The sequence below is a fragment of the Mesocricetus auratus genome, unplaced genomic scaffold, assembly GCF_017639785.1.
Source record: "Mesocricetus auratus isolate SY011 unplaced genomic scaffold, BCM_Maur_2.0 Super-Scaffold_100022, whole genome shotgun sequence".
In the NCBI taxonomy this organism is placed as follows: Eukaryota; Metazoa; Chordata; class Mammalia; order Rodentia; family Cricetidae; genus Mesocricetus; species Mesocricetus auratus.
This window is the reverse complement of record NW_024429203.1, coordinates 21,544,989-21,567,504: the sequence shown is the minus strand read 5'-3', so window position 1 is coordinate 21,567,504 and position 22,516 is coordinate 21,544,989. Positions and strand designations below refer to the sequence as shown.

Genomic DNA, 22,516 nt, shown 5'->3' with positions numbered 1-22,516 from the left:
GTGTCACACTTCCTCATTCTCAATTACATTACAAAGCTATAGTGATAAAAGCAGACACACAAATGAATGGAACAGAACAGAGTCCAGAAACAAAACCACACATGTGATCAATTAGTGGTAACAGAGGTGCTGAGGACATACAGTGGGGAAAGAATGATCTCCTCAGTTAGATGGTGTTGGGGAAATGTGAATTAGCATAGAAACAGTCAGGTGTGGTGGCTGACACTTGTCATCCTAAGCACTCTGCAGGTTCTACACTGGCAGGGCTGGAAGTGGGACGTCAGCCTGGCCTACACAGAGAGTTCCAGGGTAACCTGGGCTACAGACTGAGACTCTCTCACAAAAACCCAAGTGCTGTGGATGTGGCTTGGTGGTGGAGTGTTTGCCTATGTCATACACGGCTGTGGATTGGATTGCTGGTACCAGAAAGCAAAACAGAATGTATGTATGCATGCATGCATGCAAAAAAAAAAAAGGAACAAGACCCAAGACCCGTATTTTATATCATGCACAAAATCAACTGAAAATGGATTAGGAACTGCAAAAGAAATGGTTGACAGTGGGCCTGGCAGTGGTCTGGGGGTATGCTGTCGATAGCTTTGGCAGCATAGCAGAAGTGAACAAGGGGAATTCTGTCCAACTGAGTGGGCGAAGATGCGTCTGTGGGAGCGGGAGGGGAGAGAAAATATGAGTGGGCGAGACAGTATGAGAAAGCCTTAATCCCCAACACATAAGGGACTCCCACAGTGCCATAGCAAAAACCAAACACTCAGATGGAGAGTAGGTAGTAGGGCTGAGGGGGCAGTTCTCCAGAGAAGACATGCAAACGGCTGACTCGTGTGTAAAAGATGTTCAGAGACACTAATTAATTAATCCTCAGGAAATGCAAGGAAAACCTCAGCGAGATACCGTGTCCTATCTATCAGTTGGCATGCCAGCATTAAAAGGGCAGAAGATGGCAAGTGCCGGCAAGGATGGGACCCTGGCACACTGAAGGTGGAGCTGCAAATTGGTTCATCAGACAATTAAAACAGAATACCATGTGACCCAGTATTTACTGGAAGAAAATGCGTTCCAGATATTTCCTGAGATGTTTACTCTCCTGTGTTCACAGCAGCATTGTCTATAGTGGCCGAGATATTGCTCATTAGTGCATGAATGGAGTCAAAAGAAATGTCACATGTGCATGCAATGGAATACTCAGCCTTAAAGAACATCTTGAATTTGTGGTGACATAAGTGAATCTGGAGGACACTATGCAAAGGAAAATTAATTACTTAACAGTGTCATTTCCTTGTGCAGTCTAAATAGCTCCCTAGAGCGGAGAGTAGAATGGTGGGTGGTATGGGTGGGGGAGGAGGAAGTAGTAAGGTGTTGTTCAAAGGATACAAAGTTCCAGCTATGTCCTTTCTATTCAGTTATTATGTTTCTCACCCACATTGCTGGTATTAGGCAGGGCTCTCTGGAGGAACAAACCCCAAAGGATGTAACATTAGCATGCCGAAGAGAACACCACAGTTACTCAGTCCACCAAGCTGGGCGCTTCAGCAGCCCCAGACTGGTGTGGAAGGCGTGGAGCTCACAGGAGTCACTTGTGCTGAGTCTGATTGGAAGGCTGATGAAATTGGGGCTAGATGGCATCGGAGATGACAGTACCTGTGGCGGATGGCATCGGAGATGACAGTACCTGTGGCGGATGGCATCGGAGATGACAGTACCTGTGGTGGATGCGCTTGCTGGAGAAGGAGGGAAGGCAGGCGGGCGAGGTCTGCTCTTTACCTGAGACATTTTGGAAGGTGCCACACACACTGAGGGCTGGTTTTCCCCACCCAAGTTAAACCCCTAACATGCCCTCATAGAGGAGTGTCTCCGAGCTGATTCTAAATCACACTGATTTGTTGATCAAGACCAACTACGCTTGGAAATGTCAAGAAGTCGTTCTTAGGTTGTGTGCTTACCCCCTAAACAATGATGAGGGGAGGTATTAGATATGTCTATAGGCCGGTGATGGCTTAACCAATATGTGTGAATCACCAAACCTATCATTTCATTCAGTTGTGTGAACTAAATAAACCCTTTGTTTTGAGATGGGGACTTGCCACATGTAACACACTAGTTTTGAGTTTACAATTCTCCTATCTCAGCTTTTGAGTTCTAGGATTATAGGCATGAACCAAATATGTTCAGCATTCTATATAACAATTTAACCTTGATAACATGGTTAGAAATACTCATTTTAAACTTAGGAGTTTCAGCACAGCAGTAACTAGGAGATTTGTCCTTCCATTTCTTCTCCCACATCCAGGGTATCTCTATGGGGTTGGAGCAGGCTAAGTTCGATTTACAAACAAGAGAGATGGATGCCCTGCGTGACATAAAAGCTTTGGTCCTGTTCTGGGAGTGAGTGATCATGTTGGGAAACAGAAGGCTGGGAAGAGTCAATGGACATGTAGCCACCAAAGCAGTCCCTTTTTTGCCAAGGGACTTCTCAGAGGCTACTGGCGAGCTGGGGCAGAGAGGGGTGAAGTTTTGTGAGCACAAACACGGTGCCCAGAATGACATTGGCTGGGGCACTGCCACAACAGCCCTGTGCTGGTGGATTTTTGTTCCCTCTGGCTGGGGAATGGTGAAACAGGCAGTAAGACAGATGCGCGGATGACTCCAGGTCCTTCAATTATTCAGAGCAGGGCCAGGACCCTACGGGTGTGGTCTACATCTGAAGCTGAGATGTCATTATCTCCCCTCACCCTCCCTGTGGCCCTAGGAGTTTTCACAGAGCCTGAGATGGTTCAGACCTGGTGTGGCCAGCCATTAGACCAGCTAGCTGCTTTCTGGTTCTGGGCTCTGTCTGCTTGTCTTCTTCCCCTCCTTCTCCTTCTTCTTTTTCTTCTAAAACAGAATCTCATGCAGCATAAGTGGGTCTTGAACTCTGTGTAGCAGGGGATAACCCTGAACTCTGAGTCCTCTCCCGTCTACCTCCTGAGTTCTGGGATTATGGCTGTGTGGCCACAACGTCTGGGGATGACCCAGCATACTAGGCAAGCACTGCCCCAGTTGAGCTGCAGGCCCCATCTTCTGAGCCACTGGCTCCAGCAGTCCTCTGTGTGTCTTTCAAGAAGACTTTGCAGCAGAACCAGAGATGAAGGTCTGCTCACCCAGCACCACCAGTCCTCTGAAGTTTCTTTGGCCTAAAGCTACATTAAATTAACTTATTGAAGGTTGTTTTCTTAAGACAAAATTTTCATTATTATATGATAATGTCATCTGCCCTAAAACACAGCAGGGCAAATGTAAGGTGATGGAAAGTGCTTACAACCCAGCACATACGAAATTGTCAATAACGACGGTAACTACATGTACTGAGCAGTCGCTGTGCAGCAAGCAGGATGCTAAGGGCTTTGAAACACTGTGGGTTGACTATGCCTCACTCATAGTTTTTATTTTTAAGATTTATTTGTTTTTTACATGTGTATGTGTGCCCCAGAGTCTATGCAAGGTGCCCTCATATGCTAGAAGAGGGTGTCGGCTCCCTGGCACTGGAGTTGCAGACATCAGTGAGCTGTCATGAAGGTTCTGGGAGTTGAACCCAGGTCTTTTGCAAGATATCAAGGGTTCTTAACCACACAATGTAAAATTTCTTTTCACTTGTAAGGAAAGCAGAGGAGTTGAGTGAATTACTGAACACTTGGACTCCAGGGCCCAGGCTCTTAGCCTCATTCATGTGTGAATTCTGATAGGGAGGAGTGGAGGGAATTCAGCCCATTTCCTGAGTCTTACTTGCTGTGGGCTCTGGGAATCTTGGTTGTAATTGTGAGTCAGGGCCTACGACTTTCAAGACCTCCTGGATCACAACTGGCCCCCCGGAGGCCTTGGACTCAGGATTTGTGAAGGCTGAGAAAGCTACTGAGACTCAAGGTGGGAGTTGAGGGTCTTCCTCAGTGTTACTGCAAGGCTGTGTCTCCTTGGGTGTCCCTGCTGCCGCGACCAAGAGTTCTTGGCCTTTGTGGCTGTCCCTCAGGTGTAGTGCCTCTACTTCCTAGCAGGGGCCCTTTGGGGCTGCATCCAGTAGGGGGGACCAGTGTGTAGGGGAGTCAGGACCCTTATCAGATCTTATAGTTTGGCCAGCCTTGGTCCGCCTTGGGTGGTCTCCATCCCAGCCCTATTTGTAGCTCTCAGCACGCAGGGAAGGTGGGCTAAACCTCCATGTGTCCACAGAAGCCAGGGGAGTATTGCTCAGTTTGGATGTTTTATTTTCTGGAATGGTACATGCTGAGGGGACATAAGTGACTGCACCTGCTCAGCTGGGGACAAAGATTCTGAGCCTGCATTCCTGTCTCCTGGAGACTGACCCAGCATCTTTCTTAGAACTTTCTGAGTCACAGACTTCCTTGCCCACTGCCTTGTAATGTCAACTCCCCACTGTGTAGCTACTAGGATTTAGCACAGAATTAGTGGTGACGATGCAACTTCAGGCTTCCAGGGACGATGATGGAAATGGACACTTGAGAAGAGAAGTGCTAATTTGTTAGAGGAGCCAACTATGTTTTGATCCCTCTAATCCACTCACCTTTGAGGGTGGGTTGGGTTAGGTGCCACTAACTGTCCAGCTCAACCTCTCACACACAGGGCCCTGGTACCCTGCCCTGACACTTAACGTTTTTGCACTGTGGCAGAATTCCCTCTGTGCTTGTCTGTACATGCCTCAGTCCCTTTGGACAGGTTGTCCCCATTTACCCAAGTCACTTTCCCTCTCTTTTCCACCAATCTAGGGACCCAGTTCCATGCCTGCTTCTTCTTTATATTCTTCTTCCTCTTCCTCCTCTTTTTCCTCCTCCATCTTCTTCTTCTTTTTTGAGACAGGGTTTCTCTGTATAACAGCCCTAGCTGTCCTGGAACTTATTCTGTAGACCAGGCTGGCATTGAACTCATAGAAATCTGCCTGTTTTTGCCTCCTAAGTGGTGGTGTGTACCACCAAAGCCTGGCTGTATGCCCATCTTCTTAATAAAGCCTTGTTTAAAGGAGTTTTTCAGAGAGACCCCAACATGCTCCTCTTCTCTGTCTCCAGGATGTCCTGGGCTTGCCTCTCTGTGGTCCTTAGCATCCTTCTGGCCAGCCTGGCCAGTCCCCAAGTACGCAGTCTTTTCTTCCAGCCTTTGTGTGTCTAGATCCTGGCACATGGACACTACAACAAGTGGCAGTTTGGGTGAAGGACAAACAATATGGGGACAGGCAGCAGAGCTTGGTCAGATTCTGGATGTCTGTGTGGGCAGGAATCTTCAAATATAGCTAGGGAAGGGATCAGACAAGAAAACAGAGTCCTTGCTGGGAGACAGGAGTGGGTGAGCCAGGCAAGAAAGGCTTCTTCTCATTTGCAGCCATTCAGTAGCTTTTGTCCTGACCAAAACTTGTCTTTTTCCGAAGCAACATCTGACATGGGAAATCAGGAAAGGAAAAAAAACTTTCTTAATGAGAGACCAGAAATTACAGGAGCTCCTCATTACTATTTTTTAATTAAATGACAGCAACTGCCTGGTGTTTGGTAAATCCAGGCCCCTCCCCATGGGTCTCCTAATGTGCTAAAATCTGGCTTTAATAGACTGAATTTATGCTTTATAGGAATCTGTTGCTGAACCTTCTTGGTGGAAAGGGCCTTGTTAGGGCTTTAAGAAACTCTCATTAGTGGGATAAATGCATCCGAGGCTGTTGGGCGACTGCCAGGGTGGGCGAGGCTCTGTCTGGGTGAGGTGCACACATAGGGGCTGCTGTTCACAGGGGACAGACCATAGGGAAACTCAAGCATGGGAGCCCAGGTTCATGGTCACACGGGACTGGTTTGGGGAGGTAGTTCAGACTGAATCACAGAGCAGGCCTTCTGGATCCTGAGACCCATACTGCAGTCTCTCTGAGCTCCCACTGTCTGAAGCACTCTCCAGGCCAGGCCATGCTGTAAGGGCTTCCTAGAGGAGTGGAGGGTGAAGGGGACACCATGAATGCCTCCTAAAGGTCTTTCATTCTGAGTTGGGGGAGGTGTGGGAGGGTTCAGGGGCCATCTGAGCCGAGCTATGATTGGTAAGTAGATTTTCTTAGGCGGAGACACAGGCAGAAGATGAGGATTCCCAAGACCAGGAGCGGCTGCGGGGAAGGCGTGGTAGCATAGGAAGACAGGAAGACAGGAGGCATGCCTTGATGCTGGCGTTCCCAGAGACGACGGCTTTGTGGGGGACCCTAAGCATAGGGTTTTAGGAGAAAGAATGGCATAACCTTTTGATGTGATGGCAATGGGAGGGTGCAGAGAGAAGTGTCACCATGGGAACAAGAACTCCAGAGCGAAACATCCCAGAGCAGAGGCTGGACCTTGGGACCACCAGTACAGATGAGAGCCTGGATCCTCTGGTCCAAGAGATTTATCAGAAGGCCCTGGCAGAGGTGGCCAGATGTGTAGGAGAGAGAAGGCCCTTGCATGGGAAGCACTGTTGCTAGGGACATACCTATCCCAGAAAGTGGGAGAACATATAGTGTCCTTTGGGCACACAGGGGTGGGGCAGGGAGTGGACACTTCTCAGGCTTGGTGCATGGCACCCGGCCCAGTGTTTCCCTCTTTGTCACTTCATCATCTCAGTCAACGATGGGACCCAGAGATATACTCTATTTCCTTCATGTTTCTTATCAAAAGTAGCGTGCCCCTTCTCCACTCAAACCATGGTGGGGGCTTCTAAAAGCCAACATGGACTCACCTAAACGGTGATACCTACAGAGGGTATAGAGCAACGCCTGTTAGAGGCCACTGACCTTTAAGAGGGCACGTAGCAGTATTGATGGGTAGGAGGCCTCGTCAGCGCGCCCACCTGGAGCACAGCTGCTTAGCCCCCAGAGGGAGTCAGGACAAGACTAGGAAGGCTGAGGAGTCTGCTTGCCAGCAGCTGACAGACCCAGGGTTGGAGGAGGTGCTGGGAGAGGCGGCAGCTGCTGCAATGAAGAGAGAGATGAGGGACCCCGCTAAACAGAGAGTGAGTCTGCGAGTGAGTACTGGGACCGGTGCTAGCTTGGTGACCACTCAGAAAAACGGCCTGCTGGATACTGAGGTATGAAGATGTGAGGCTGACCGCCAAACCATTTCACTCTCAGCAAATTAGTTCTTATCACCTAACCCAGTTTGAGTTGGCTTCTCTGTCAGTTGAAATGGGCTTGGTTCTAAGTGCAGTAAAAAGCCACCTTAAGATTCTGAGCAGGGGAATGCCAAGGTCACATTTATATTTCTAAGCCATCACGGTAAGCTGCCACAAGGAAAATGAGCTATCAGTGTGACAGGGGAAGTGGGAGACCACTCAGGAAGTTGTCATAATCACTCAGGCAGGGGAAGAAGGGTTGGGACATGAGTGGTCATGGTCATGGGACAGATACTGCAGTCCTGGGGTATTTGGGATGCAGTAGCACCAAGACTTCCAGGGGAAAAGACAGAGCGTTGGCTCTAGGAGCTTGGAGGGGGATGGTCCTGTCGGCAAGATGGTTGAAGAGCAGAGCTTAGAGAATAAATTCACTGAAGGCCAAGAGTTCTCTGCTGAACAGGCATTGATTAGAGAACTAAGAAGAAAGACCAAGGCAGCACTTGACTGTCAGTCTCTTGTTCAGATAGAAGTTCAAGGCAGGAGACGAATCTGGGGGTCATCAGTGACTAAGGGAAGGCAAGTACTGAAGAGAAGAGGGCTCGGAATAGGGTCTTGAACTCTGCCTGGCTCAGTCCAATAGAGGTGGAGAGGCCAGCAATGGGCATGTAGGAAGGGTAGTCTAGCCCAGAGGTATGTGCCCTGTGGGAGAAAGGAGAAGCCCGTGGGGTTCTGGGTCTGGAGGGGAGCACATTAAAGAGAACCGCCTTTGTCTATGGGATCTGGCAGTGCGGCAGTCATTCACGATCGCTGGTGGAACTGGGGTGACTGAGGGGTAAGTGGGGAGAGTAGCATGGGCTCAGACGCTGCAGTCAAGAGGGAGTAAATGAAAAAGCTGGCTGGGGGGGGGTCTGGGGCCAGTCACCTTTTACTTGCTTATACACTTACTACTCAGTTATTTTTGTGGTACTAGGGTTGAACTCACACCTTTCATATCCTATGCAAGTGTCCTAAGGTTGAGCTATGTCCTCAGCTCTTTATTATTCCTTTGAGCCAGAGCCTTGTTAAATTGCTCTGGTTAGCCTTGAACTTGTGGCCTAGGATCATCGTGCCTCAACTTTCTGAGTAGCCGAGATTACAGCCCTGTACCACCAGGCCAGACAAGGGCCTCCTGCAGAGGTGGCAGAACAAGAGTGTATGGGATGGCTGAACCCAGCAGAGTGGGGGGAAATTTCTAGCTCAGGAGGGAGGGGGTGTGGGGGTGTGAGAAAATGAAGTGCTGGGTTTCAGAGAACAGGAGGGCTAGCCTTACCTGGGAGCAGCCCCACCCTGGGTGGAGGAAGACCGAGGCAGTAGGAAGGATGCCTGTGGAGGTGGCAGAAGTTCTTGTCTGCTTGTTTCCCTAACAGATTAAGAGCGGAGACTCTGAGTTGAGTGTTGGGGAGCCTGGAGGAAGGAGGCATGACTAACGGAGAGACCTGAGTGATAGCTTTACTGGGATCAGTGTGTGGGGTGTCACAGCGTTATCGAGGGACCTGTGGGGACCCGTGACTGTGTTAGAAGAGCACAAAGCCAGCGTGGCTTGTGATTTCTCTAGAAAATTTCCATTGTTGGCGAAGGCACTGCAGGGTGGCGGGTGGGGTCAAGGTTGACTTGGGCTGTGAGCAGGGGATGCAAAGCAGGCAGGAGGAAGGGCCAGAGGGCTGGGATTTGTCTATCAAACAAGACTCTGGCACACCATCCTGGTGCACACCCAAGTCCCTCCCAGGAAGAAATGGGGCTGGAAATAGGGTCTCGGCACCTCCAACAGATAGGCAGGGTCCAAGAGCTTGTCTTACCTAGAGAAAGTCTATGCAGTAAAAAGACCAGGGCCAGTGGCCAAACTCTGCGACTCAGTGTTTCCAGGACAAGCCTAGGTAAAACCAGGAGAGGTGTAGGGGTGGCTGGTGATGGGATGAAGGAGCGGCTTACTGCAGAGGGGTGGCTGCCCTGTTGATCACTTCCAAGGAATCCTGAGAGGTTACATTGGATAATTAGAGGCCACTGGAGAGCTAGGGAAAAACACAGTCAGAGAGCTGGTGGGGAGAGGCTGAAGATTGGAAAAGTAGAGGGGGAAGTGTTTGGCCCTGGATGAACCTGACCTGCCCAGAGAATGAGAAACTGGCTAATTTTCTAAGAGGCCGTAGGGAAGAGAAGGCCTGACCCAGGCTCAGGGTTATGTCCTGAGCCAGTAAACAGCACATGGCTTCCCCAGAGCCTGGAGCACGAGTGTGTGAGCCCGGCAAAGGAAGATGTTAAAGAGGTCAGAGAACAGGCTGGGAGTGAGGACTGAGATGCTGCTGAGCCTCGCTCAGGCTGAGTAACTGTAATTGCCGGCCTCGTGAGACTTCCCGCTGCCCAGGAAAGTGGACTGTGTGCTCTGCATGCGGACAGAGTGCAGGAAGGGCGGGGGCAGAACCTAAAGGTGCAAGGCGCAAAGTCAAGCTTCGAAACATAGACGGGTTTGGAGGAGGGGCAGCCACAGCTAGGAAGGATGCTTCCATTTTCCATAATGGTAATGCACACACACACACACACACACACACACACACAGAGAGAGAGAGAGAGAGAGAGAGAGAGAGAGAGAGAGAGAGAGAGAGAGAGAGAGAGAGAGAGAGAGAGAGAGAACGCCCTTTGCTGTAGGCACCCATAAAGCTCTAAGAATGTAAAAAGGAGATGAGTGTAACTATGCAAGTTTAGAAGCACTCAGGTCAGAGCCAAATGGGCCCACAGAAATATCACCTGACAAGTTGGTGTGCCCAAGATACCATTGGCAGAATCTGTTTACATTCTGAAACAGCCATGAATGGTTGGTGGTGGGGTGAATTATTCTTTACAACTTTCCCCAGCGTTAGACTTCTGGCATCTGAGCATCCTCAGCATCCATTCTCTGTGGCGAGCAGCGGCATCTCCCAAACTTGTAGGCTCTGCACGGGCTCCACCCTCCTTCTCTGGGTTTCTAGCCACACTCTCACCACTGGTACAGTGCGGCAAGTTGACCTCAGACCCCATTCTGTCCATGCTGGAGCCAGTGAGTGAGATATGAGGGGTCTCTCAGAGCCACTGATGCTGTTCTCATTTCCTGCAGGTATGCAGACTGCACTGTCTGCCTATTGTTCCACAACCTCATGCTATCTCTTACAAACAGGACACGAACCCCAGAAGGCCTGGCTTTTCTTCTGCTGTTGGGGCTCCATTTCAAAATTCCAGCAAGTGGCTTCTTGGTTATTCAATAGGCGTGGGAGCTCTCATTATTGGTTGGTGACCCAGAAGTCACAGTGAGACCACCAGGCCTGAATGAAAAGTGAAAAAGCCCTTAGCACTAACACTGTCTGCTTCTCCAAGTCTGATTTGCATCAAGCTTGGATAGATTCACTAAGCTGAGACTCACACTTCCCTATCTTCTCCCAGTAAAACCCATGCTGGGTCAAGGCTACTCCCAGATGTACACAGTTTAGAGCCTCTCCTCTCTGGCCCACCTACCCTTTCCTGACAAACTACTTCTGGGAACTTTGGTATCCTGTTCATGAAGTTGATAAGCACCCATAGCCTAGGAAGCAAAACAGAAGGAGAGGCCAGGCTTGCCTGCCCTCTGCTCCCTGGCCTCCTTTCCCTGCTCTTGGGGGAAGCTGTGCATGACACACAGTGTGCAAGTTGCTTTTACCTGTCACTGGGCAAGGCTTTGGGATGCTTCCCATTGCCATATTTATCGATGCCACTGATCATGCTGGGCTGTTTGTCTTGGAGACAATAAACAATTGCTTTGCCAGCCAGGCGGTGGTAGCACATGCCTTTAAACCCAGGAGGCAGAGGCAGGCGGATCTCTGTGAGTTTGAAGCCAGCCTGGTCTACAGAGTGAGTTGCAGGACAGGCTCCAAAGCTACACAGAAAAATCCTGTCTCGAAGAAACAAACAAAAAAAAAAAAAAAGAAAGAAAAAAATTGCTTTGCCATGGACTTGACTTAGGCAACAGTGGCATTGACTTGGCAGTTTCCTACCATGTACAAATCATATTTCTGTTTGTTTTTTGTGCAGTCTTGTCTGTTTAAGACAAGTTGTCAGAGCCAAATGTTTTCAGGTCTTGTTGGGGTTTTGCAGTTGAAGCGAGTGATCACATAATTAGAAGGCAAAGGGTCAAGGTCAAGGTCCAGTCATATCTAACCTGTGGCCCAAGATGTCTATGACTGCTGCATAATACAAACAGTAAACTTACTTAAAACACTATTGCATTTATTATTAATTTATTTATCAAGACAGGATCTCACTATATAGCCCTGGCTGGGCTGAAACTTGCTCTGTAGACCAGTCTGGCCAGGAGCACACAGAAGTCTGCCTGCCTCTGCCTCCTGAGTGCTGGAATTAAAGGATTCTGCCACTATAGTTCTTTTTGTAACTTGGTTGTATGGTTCTTGAGCATTAATTAATTTTTTTCTTCCTTTTTTAAAAATTTAAGTTAGAAACAAGCTTGTTTCACATGCCAATCCCAGCTCCCTCTCCCTCCCCTCCTCCCCATCCCTCCCCACCCCTGAGCCATTTCTCTAGTGCCTTGAATATGGATTTTGTAGATGATCACCTCCTGGCACAGTGTCAAAATGTTTGGACACATTTATAACTAAGGAGAGGGTGGGTATGCCTGGAAACCTCCTTACCACCAAGTCTTCAGAGTAACGACTCAGACACGAGAATTTATGTCCCAGTGCACAATGCTCTCTGTAACTCCCCCAACAACCCTGTTTGTTCTACCTTCAAAATACACGTGTACTCTAATCACTGTTCCCCATCTGTCGGCTTCCTTTTAGTCCAAACCACCCCATTCTCTCTGCTTCCCTCCACTTGTTACATGACAGCCAGATTGAACTCAGAATGCAAGCCATATCAAGTCCTTTTTACGAGGGTAACACCAAGTCTGTGTGACTAATCAGACTCCAACCCCTCAGTCAATTCCACTGATCCCCCACCAGCTCCATAAAGAGCCTGGGCAGATTTGATCAATTTGCTTATTCTTTGGCTCATCCTAAGTCTCTCTCTGTCTCTAGACTCCTTGACATCCAGTAGGTGACACCTGTTTTGGGAATGGGCATTGCCTCACCATTCGCTTTAGGACTGGCTGGGTAAGATTTGTTGACTGGTGTCTTAGTAACATGAATGTTATAGGAGTCACCAACCGCTTTCTGATCTGACTCAAAGCCTGATCTATAAGACGGAACTCATGACTGGTACCAGTCACTGGTTCCAAAAGCATGTGGCTGCTGGGTCACAGGCCTAGGGCAGAGCCTAATACTATTATTCTGCTAAATAAACATAGCAATAAACTGCCTCCCAAGTTCTTATCTTTGTGCCAAGACACACTGTCTGTGACTGTATGCACAAGGCCTACAAGCCAATGAAGACCCTGGCATGGGGGGCTCATGAGTTCCGACCCCTAAGTGGGGAGCTGTTGGTGACTGATGGCTTCCGGGGGAGGGAGAATCAGTTTTCTTTAGGGATACAGGTCCGGAGAGGCTACCCATGCTCCAGTTAGATGGTCCTACATTCATGCACACATAGGAAGCATAAAAGAAAGTGGAGAAGGAAAAGGCCAAGTGGTGGGGGACAGGAGAGAGGTTGGAGGGGAGGGAAAGGGGATGGGTTTGATAAAATGCGTTATTTGCAAGTATAAAAATTTTAAGCAAATTTTTAAAACTTTTTAAAAAGTATTATGTTCTCTCCTGTGGATACACGAGAGGAACACTTTTGTTTTAAACCATGCTCCATGGGTTTGTAATTACAGTAATTCATTTCCTCTCCCTCCTTCGTTAATCATGAATGGCAGTCATGTTCCCTCCTCCTGTGTCAGTTTAGTCAACTCTGTGTGCTGGGCTGACTTTTCCTCCTCGGCTCCTCTTCCCATGTTATCCCTTACCAAGGCCCCGGCCTCCTGGCATTGGGCAGGGGTTCACTGTCCTGGCTGTGATTAGTGGACATTCCCTATGAGCTGACTGCCCAGCTCCTCATGCCCACAGAAGACCCCAACTTGTAACCTTATGGAGAGCAGGCCTGGCTGAGGCTCACATGTCCTGACTGGGATGGGTGGCTGTTCTCTGAGCTTCCTCAATGAGCAGTCGGGGGACTCAGCTGCTGCCTCACCTTCTCTCATTGCATCCCATAGAATTCGGAGCCTGCAGAGGCCCTGTGAGCTCATCCTGCCCCGCCCTCCCCTTTCTTATCCCTTCCCTGTTGTGTGGTCTTACATCCAGACTGACGCCTTCTTGCTACAAGCTATGCTTCTGGTGCATCAGGGGCAAGAAAAGCAATGCTTGCTGATGTCTGAGCGTTCCATGGGGCTGTGCTTGCTTCCGGGGCCGCAGCACTACCCCTCAGAGTGTCTTTTCCTGACTACTTGTGTATACTTTCCAGCTTGTCTGCTGTCTATGTGACGGCAGTACCCAGACAAGACAATCTGAATTAATTTTGCAAGTAAAATTTCATCAGGCGACCTATCAAGCGCTTCACTAAATCAAGATGTATTACATTTCGTATGTGCCCAGAGCACATTCATCATGAGAGTCAGCCCTTGAAATAGCAGCCCACATGAGGAACCTTCTCTCCTAGAGGCAGAAGGGTCTTCCTCCTCCTCTCCAGATCTGCCATCTGAGAGGCCTGGCTCTCTTTCTCTGCCCTTTTGCTGGTGGTGACATCAAGAAGGCTCAGCTGTGGTCCTTAGCGTCAGAGCCAACAGGCCTCGAACAGAATCTGTTTCGACACTTACCAGCTGGGCAACTGTGAACCAGTTACTTAGGCCTCTCTGAGCCTCGATGTCCTTATGTGTCTGAAGGAGATGACTTCCTTCGAGGGCTGCTGGGAGATTAAGCAAGGTAAGCCTGTGTGAGTACTCTGGTTCATCCCCCCCATCCCCCTCCCATGTGAAGGACACTGCGAACTCCAGGGATATGCTCTGCTCAGACGGCCATGCTGATATGGTACCATTTGCACTGAACAGAAGTTCTAGAAGGTGAACGGGTGGGGTGTGCGTAGAGGGCGCTGTGCTACGCAGCCGCACAGAAGAAGCCATTTGCAGGAAAATGGATGGATCTGGAGAGCATCGTGTAATAAGCCAGACCCAGAGAGACAAATACCTCATTTCCCTACATATAGGGAACCTAGATAAACAACCCAAACAGGACAGTAGACGTCTGGGGAGTGTGCAGCCAAGCCCGAGGATCGAGTTCAATCTGGAGAACTCAGCTCTTCAAGTTGTCCTTTGACCTCCACCTGTGTGCTGTGACAAGTGCACAGTGTGAAAAGTAATTTAAAAAGAGGGGGCTGTTTGCAGAGAGGAAGGAGGCAAGAGGAGGAGAGAGAGGTGTGAGGGGGACATGATCAAAGTACACTGTATCTGGGTGTGAAAGTGTCAAAATGAAACTAGTTGTGTTACACAATTAATGTCTGCTAATAAAATTGAAGGCTAGCATAATTCTGCACACGGGTAGCATTGTATGTATTCAGTTGACATGGTTCAGGGAACCTTTGGGACATACTCAGAAACTGAGCAAAGAGTCATCTTCTTGACACTGTGCTGTAAGCATTTCGACAGATGGGATGGGACAGGTATTCTGGCACTTGGGAGTCACAGAATACTGAGTGTTACACAGCTCAGGTGGAAAGGTATCCTGGAGCTCGGGAGCCAAGGACTGCCATAGGCCTCAGTAAGTGGAGCAGCTTACAGCCCTGCCTCAGGGAAAGGCTTCCCCAGTGTATCCGCTCTGCTCCGCAGGAGAAGGTCTTCCAGCTGGGGGTGTTTGCCCAGTGTAGCAGTTTTGCTCAGGCAGAAGAAGGTTTCCTGGGCGAAGCTGAAGTTGCTATAGTTCAATCGTGCTCCCTGGAGAGTGGAGAGCAGACTGCCAGGGGAAGGTTTCTCCGGCAAAAGTGTTACAGCCCTGCTCGCTCTGCTCTGCCCAGGGTCACCTCTGCTCTGCTGCAAAAGAAGTTCTTCACCTGAAGCTCATTGAAGGGGTTTATTGGGAGGGAAGAATCCAGGAGTGGCAGAGGACAGACAGCCAGGTAGCACGAACAGCCACAAGCTGAACAGACACAGGGTTTATATAGGGCTTCTTAGGGGGTGAAGTTTTCCCGGGTGGAGATTGGTCAGATTTCAATCCCTGAGCTTAGATCTCTCCTGTTCAGGGATTGGCTAGTTTTCTACACAGGGTTAGGGTCAGATTTGGTTTCTTTCACTGACTCTGATTCCAGGGACAAAGTGTGTTTCTTTGGCACTGGTTTCAAGGTCAGGGACATTTCTTTGGTTCTGGTTGCAGGGCTGAAGTGTTTCTTTGGCTCTGCTCTGGGTGTGTTTCTTTGACTGGTCCCTTTTCCCCACATGTGTGACTTTCCCAGGATGTCCACTCAGATGCTTCCCACCTTGCTTTGGCCCATTCCCTGTGAGCGTTTGCCTTTGGAGACTAAAGTAAGGCTTTCCCACTGGGATGCTGGTAGACCTTCATTTTTTCTGCTGTGTTTACTTTTCCTGTCATTGTCCTAGACAGAAGCCAGGTAAGAGGACATGAGCAACTTTGGATCTTATTACCTGGGATTGGCTGCTACGACTCTGGTGAGAATGCCTTCTGGGAAAGGAGGGATGGGAGCTAATGGCACAGCAAAAGCTTCCTGGCTTGGTGATGGCAATTATCCCTACATTTGCCCTCCATGGAGCTGGAGAGATGAAGTCCTTAGCCCTAGAACTAGCCTTGGAGGGACCTAGATTCCCTAGCTTCCCTGCCTCCTTGTCTGTGGGTGAATGAGACATGAGGATGCTAACACTCCATGTTGACCCAGTAATGATGGGTCCTCATGCTGGGTACCTGTACTGACACTGAACAGACAATCCATCCCTGTACATGAGGGACACCAGTAGCTGCTGACCAGCTAGGGTGCTTACTTACATTTTAATTCTACTTTTATCTGCATTTCAAAAACATATGAGACAGCAGAAATTAAAATAGGGGTTTTGCCTAACTCAATGAAATGTGTTTGTTTAAACGGACAGGGGAAGGAAGGGACCCCTAGACACTCTTAAGCAGCAGGCAGGGAGCCCCTTGATCACATTTTCATCATTTAGGGCTCTAACATCAGCATGGGCTGCTATCCTGTGCTCTGGTGGGGAGCTTCCCCCAGGCTAGGAGGGTATTCTGTTTCCCCCCCTGCACCAGATGCCTGAAACCGCTGCTGAGCTTTTTGAGTTCTTCATCCACTTTCCTCCATTTCCTCTTCCCTTCTCCTTAACAGTTGCCTCTTATCTCTGCCAGGAAGCTTGCTCTGCCCTCTCCCGTGCTGAGAGCTGAGCTCGTGTAAACAGAATCAGCTCTGCACCAGTACAAGAGGGGCTGGCTGAGAGAGAGGCCCAAGAAGGTCCCCTTGTTTGTTCAGAACTCTTTGTTTCCCGTTTGTCTGGAGACAGCTGCACCCTTCAGTGGCTGGTGTAGCCTCTCTGCCTCCTCTGTGGGCCACTGCACTGTTTTGCATAGAAACCTCCGTTTTCAAACAGGTTTGAAGATCTTGGTAGGCAAGGGGCCTTGCCTTTGCTATGCCAGGCACACAGCCAGGCGACGCGTGTGGCAGGGACACATCGCACGTGAATGTATCAGTGAATCTGCTGAACAGTGAGATGTGGAATTAAACAGAGTTTGGTACTGTTGTTAGCATTAGGAAGAGTGTTAACATGGTACAGGAGAGACTCCATGACGGCTGAGGAGTTGGAGTTAGTCATGTTGGGGGTCTAATGTCAGCTCCAGCAGCCCGGTGACCTTAGCTTTCTCTGTGCCTTCGTTCCCTCATCCACCTACACAATGGGGTCGTCATAATGGCTACTTCACCGGGCTCTAAGGATTAAATTAAACCATGCCTATTAAAATTACCACAGGCCTGGAGACATGGCTCAGTCAGTCAGATCTGAATGTGCCAGTATCTGAATGTTGTAACTCCCCTGCTGGGGAGGCAGAGACTAGAGGGTTCCTGGGATTTGCTGGCCAGCTGGCCTAGCCAACTTCATTAGTTTCAAGCTAGTGAGAAACATTGTTTTCAAAAAACAAGGTGACGATGGCCTGAGGAATGATACCACACACACACACACACACACACACACACACACACACACACACACACACACACACACACACGCACACACACTGCTTGGCACAGTATATATTAGGTACTTTACTCATGCTATGGCAACACACTTAACAAAAGCAACTTAAGGAGGGCAGAGCCTGTTTTGGCTCATGGCTTAAGAAGGAACATGACTCACTGTGGTGGCAACAGCTTAGGTGACTGGACACCATGTTCTCCATCAGGAAGCAGACAGATAAACCCTGGTGCTCAGCTCACTTCCTCTGTTTTCTATAGTTCAGGTCCTCAGTCCACGGAACAGTACCACCCACGTTTGGGGGGGCCTTGCCTCCTCAGTTAAAGCAGTTTCTGGAAGCACCCTCACAAACACATCCAGGAGTGTAACTCCTGGGTGATTCTTAATCCAGTTGTGTTTCGAGTGACGATTAACCCTCACACATAGCAAGCCGTGAGTTCTGTTAATAAAAAGCATTCTTGTTTGACTTGAGGAAGAGTGTCAGGACGGCCTGAACTCTGTGAGGAATGTTCTATGGGCCCTTCCTCTGCCAAAGCCCTCATTCTCTTCCTTCCCTTTCCATGCTACTGGGAAGAGCTTTATGGAGTCCGAGCCTGAGCCCGAGGTGGGTATTAATGTGGGAATGGCGGAGCTGGAGATTTCCACGGCTTTTGAATAATAGACTTTTGGAAAATTAAATATTTCTGTCAAGTGGGCCATAAATCTTGTCTGCTTAGAGGAATTAAAGGTAAAACTGCAAAGTATCTGAGAGGGAGTAAGCAGACTGGCAGTCCCCTGCCTGTGGTCCCCCAGTGGGGTGGAGGTCCCCTGCCTGTCTCCAGGTGGGATGGGAAGTAACGGGGTCCTAACTGTCCTCATGTTGGTCTCATGGAGTCAGTTAGATGTGGCAGGAGGACATTGCTCTTGGCAGAGCGGACTGTTGTAAGAAGAGAGAGCTTGGCCCTTTAGCCTCCAGGCCCTTTGCTCTTCACCCAGGCCTCTACGTGCTCACCGATGTTCCTTACACACCATACCATGGCTTCATTCAGAAGTAGCCAGAAAGCTCTCATTGGTGACCAAGTGGACCCTTTAGTCTTGTAGTCATGACCTCCAATAATCACAAGCCCCAAAGAATCTTTTCTTTATTCATTCATTATCCTGCACCAGGTGAACAATGTAAAATGGACCAAGACAAGGGGCTGACTCAGCCGAGGATGAGTGGCAAGGAAGCAGGAAGGCTTCCTGGAGGCGGCGGTGCACGAACTGGAAGGATATGCTAGAACGAGGGGGAAAGGAGAGAGCTAGAGTATTGTGGAACTGGAGAAACACCTGCTTCTCTAAACACCTAGAAGTGAGGGAGGACTTGTGTGTAGGCCAGACAAGGAGGCCAAATGAAGCCAGGGTGCAGTTGGGGGTGGGCAGGAAACATCATTCAGTCACTGAGCATCCTGCATATTAGGTTTTTACAAAAGGGGACTGACTGGTGGAGGGGGTAGCATGGCTTCAGTTGACAGGAAGTAGAGAGCTACAGGTCTGCTGCAGACATTAATGAGAAATGTGTGTGGCTGCAGCTGTGAGCAATCTGAGCGTTAGAAAGTCAGTCGACAGAACGAGGGATGAGGGTATCGTGTGGGGAGAAGGGAAGACCCACGGCTTGAGGGGGGGCAGAGTGGGTAGCCAGGGACCAGCTGCCCAGTGTTAGTAGGCACGCTGTGTGCATGCACTGTGACCTCTGGGCTGTGGAAAGCAGGGGTGCGTGCATGAGAGAGACTGTGGAGCTATCAGGCAGACACCTGGCTGGCCTGGCTCCCAGGAGCCGGGTAGGTGAAGTATACCTCTCCACTGCTTGGGCACAACTTGGGAAAGGGCTCCTTTTGTCAGCTGCGAAGAAAATAAAGTCTTTCTGTTTTAGACATGAACAATGCTGGTGTGGTCTAGCGTCTGCTGGCTAGTGATATTACTTCTGAGTATAGCTTCTCCTAGGTTAATAGATAAGGCCCTTTAGGAGGCAGCCATTGGGAAGCCTTCAGCCTAGCTTCAGGCTAGCTTCAAGACAGGCACTCTGGGATTCTGAGGTATATGCATTTGTGTGTGTGTGTGTGTGTGTTTCTAGACTCCTCCATAGTCCAAGTTTCCTGAATCCTAAAATACAACTTCTGGGATTTAGATATACTCCAATGATCAGCAGTGAACTTGTAAAAGGAGTTAAGAGATCTCTGTATTTTAGTGTCCTTGAGAGGAAATCAAAGTGAAATGAAATTTTAATTTTTTTGAGGGGGTGTGAAATGTGAACTTGAAGTTTTTAAAAATTACATTTGTTTATTTATTTATGCGGGGGAGGAGGACACAAATTTGCACAGTGAATGTGTGGAGGTCAGAAGATAGCTTATGGGAGTCTGTTCTCTCCTTCCACTACAAGGGTCCTGGTAATTGAACTCAGGCTATTAGGCTTGGCGAGGTCTGAATGTCGAGTTTTGGACCAAGTTAGGTTAAGGCTTGGAACAAAACAGCACCTAGGGTTTTGAAGTAACCAGTGGGGTGAGTGTGTTTTCCAGCTGGTCCTCTGAACCTGAATTTCCCCCATGCCCTTCTGGAAGAAGACAGGGCACCTCTTGTTCAAGCATAGAATTGAGTCCTATGGGCTTTCCTTTCCCTCTTACCAGTCCTGGGGGTCACTCATTCCCCCAGGCTGCTCTGAGTACCCTGAGCATGCAGTGTGTGCTTCCTAGTTGGCCTGCAGGGATCTGGGGATGTGTCTGGAGCATTTCATAGAAGCCTAGTAGAAGCTTGAGATTGGATCAGGGATTCTGTTTAGGGAGACTGGGTTGGGAGGGAGATGCCTAAGAGGAATGCCCAGAAGAAGGGCATTGTAGGATCTGGGTGTACTGACACCTAGGCGAGTCCTGGAGCCTGCAGCCAGCTCTGTCTCCCAGCCTTTGGTGTGCGGTAGGCCTTGGTTACTCCGGCAACTCGCCCTGCCCAGACAGCACCAGGCAGCTGAATCCAACCCCTTGTTAAGGGGGAAAATGCTCCCATTGAAGCGCTAGAGCGGAGCTTCTGCCTTTTATTGCAAGAGGCGCCAGCGGCTTCCATTTGTAAACTTATTAGTGTTCTCGTAAGGGGATTTGGCCCAGGAATCCCTGCGGCCGAGCTGGTCCTGGAGGGGGCCACTACTGCAAGCTAATTAGGGGATCCCTAGGCTTCGCCTTCCCCAGCACCTCGGGCTTGACCTTGACCTTGAACTATGCCTGCCCCGGTAGCCGAAGGTTCCCCCAGACTGAAGCTCCAAGCACACAGTTGGGCCTTAGAGACATAGGTGCCACCGATGGACATACTCCTGCCTCACCCCAATGTTGGAGCTTCCCTTAGTCCTGGCAGTCCCAGTTAGGGGTGAGGGTAGCTCCTGACCGACTCAGATCGCCCAGGCAGTGGTTGCAGGGAATGCTAATGAACCCTCCCTGGTCCCTCTAAAGGGCGGTGTCCCGGGCTGTAGTGAGGCAATTAGCCCGGGCAGATGTACCCGATGTAGACGCACCGCCCCCGCGGCCTGGGGCGCCTCGAGGCCCCCGAGTGGGCTGGAGAGTGGCGCGTGGGCTTTCCGGGAGCGGGCTGATTGGACTCGGCTCAGGACTTCGCACAAGGGCGGCTCTGTGCACAGCTTCGCTGGTCTCCCCTCCCTGCTTCCTTGGTACCCACTGCCTCCTCTTTCCGGTAATCCTGGGGGCGGGGGTCCCGCCTCACCGCCCACCTCCCAGCTCCCGCTGCTCGCTCTTGCGTTGGGGGACCCTTTGCTGGTGAGTCTGTCGCAAGCAAGTCAGGGCCGGCTGGGGCAGCGTGGGAGGACAGGCTGCGGAGCCCGCGTCATCCTACCTCTGGGGACTGCTTGCGTCTGCCATCCCACCAGCGCGCCACGCGGGGCATGCCTGCCATGTCGCCACCAGCTGCCGACCTCATTAGGGCTCCAATCATGGAGGAGCGGGTGGCTAAAGGACCATAGGACCCAGAGCTAAGTGACTACGAAGATATTGACAGGTTACCCGGAAACCCACTTTACAATGAGCGGCTGCGTGGTCGGTCTCCTCCTTTAATTAGCAGGAGGGAAGCCGGACAAGTTGTTACAACAGCAGGGGAACGATAAAAGATGGCTTTGTGTTAGTGTGGCAAATTTTATTAAACCAAGAGAAAGGGTAACTGAAACATGACAGCCGTGTGTGTGTAGTGCCTCCTGAATTTGTAATAACCCAATCTTGTTCTGAATCATTCCGGCGTTGGCAAACGGAATATAAAGCATTTAGCAGATCCAGGATAGTAAGAAGTACAATAGAGATCAGCCAGTGGGGAGGGAGGGTTGGGCGAGGCCTCCCAGGCAGGGCAGTGCAGCAGCAGTTAATGAGACCCAGCAGAAAAGCAGGGGCTGGTTGAAGGCTCATCTCATTAATTACACCTGCCGCCCTGGCGCCTCTCAACATCTCACTCTTTGCACTTACGATTCAGAGGTAATATCTGGCCACATGAGAAAACTTAACTAACAGCACATTAGCTGGTAGGGAGTGGACACAGCCATCTTTTCCTAAGGGGAATGAAAAAGCAAGACAGGAAACAGAGGAGAAAGTTGAGACACCAAGGCTGATCTTGCCTCCTTGCTTAAGCTGGCTGTGTTTACTTTGCATCATCTGTGTTGTTGCAAGGAAGTGTCATTTTTGATGATAAAGATCAGAGCCGGGCCACTGAGGTTAAATTTTCCATCAAGGTCTGGCCAATGGCGTCCTGGATTTGCGGTTCACTCCTTCAGACTGGGCTATTCTTTCCTTATTACCCCAGGCCTCAGATTTTACTTCACAAATGAAAAGGCCGAAAGCCCCTTCATTTGAGAGGGTATTTAGTGAGCAATTTTAGACCTTAAGCTGCAGGGATTTTAAGAGACCCCTTGATAGAGGTGAGCTTTTGTTGGCTTGGGGTGATGGCTCAGGGGAGTCCAGACAAGATTTAACTTCAAATTCCCTCCCACCTAGGAGGGCCTGAAGCCTCACCTAAGTTCACAATGATATTCCAGTGGGGGTGGGGGCACAGTAAGGTTTCAAGCTCACTTTATGACCACGTTGTGTCAACGTGTGCTGTTTGGACTCTGCAGAGTAGGAGGAGGGTGGCACAGAGCAGTGCACTCTTAACTATTCCAACAGGCTCTAAGCTCCCTTGGAGTGCACGTTCTGTTTTCCGAATAAGAGGTAGGGTAGTTAATTCCTAATTGTTGATATCAATTGAGGGGGATTTTTCTAG

The 22,516-nt window shown here is 49.7% G+C and overlaps 1 protein-coding gene and 1 long non-coding RNA gene across 4 annotated transcripts in view; one reads left to right on the top strand and one right to left on the bottom strand.

Moving 5' to 3' along the window:
- The window catches only part of Grik4 (glutamate ionotropic receptor kainate type subunit 4), a 417,441-nt gene that overhangs the window by 24,193 nt on the left and 370,732 nt on the right, over nt 1-22,516 (top strand). Inside the window, exon 1 of one of the 2 annotated variants that reach the window (XM_040729877.1) lies at nt 20,838-21,033. The exons of the other annotated variant lie outside the window; for it this stretch is intronic. The gene's annotated coding sequence lies outside the window, so the exon portion shown is untranslated. Of the gene's footprint in view, nt 1-20,837; nt 21,034-22,516 lie in introns of those variants that run through there. 2 annotated transcript variants of the gene reach the window in all.
- On the bottom strand, nt 4,234-21,275 carry LOC121133443. Of its 2 annotated transcripts, none has more exons than XR_005870283.1 (3): nt 21,110-21,275; nt 13,892-13,980; nt 4,234-5,428 (listed from the first exon to the last, which is right to left on the bottom strand). It is a non-coding gene; the product is annotated as an uncharacterized LOC121133443 (long non-coding RNA). The 2 variants fall into 2 exon arrangements; XR_005870282.1 differs by having other exon boundaries at nt 13,892-13,977.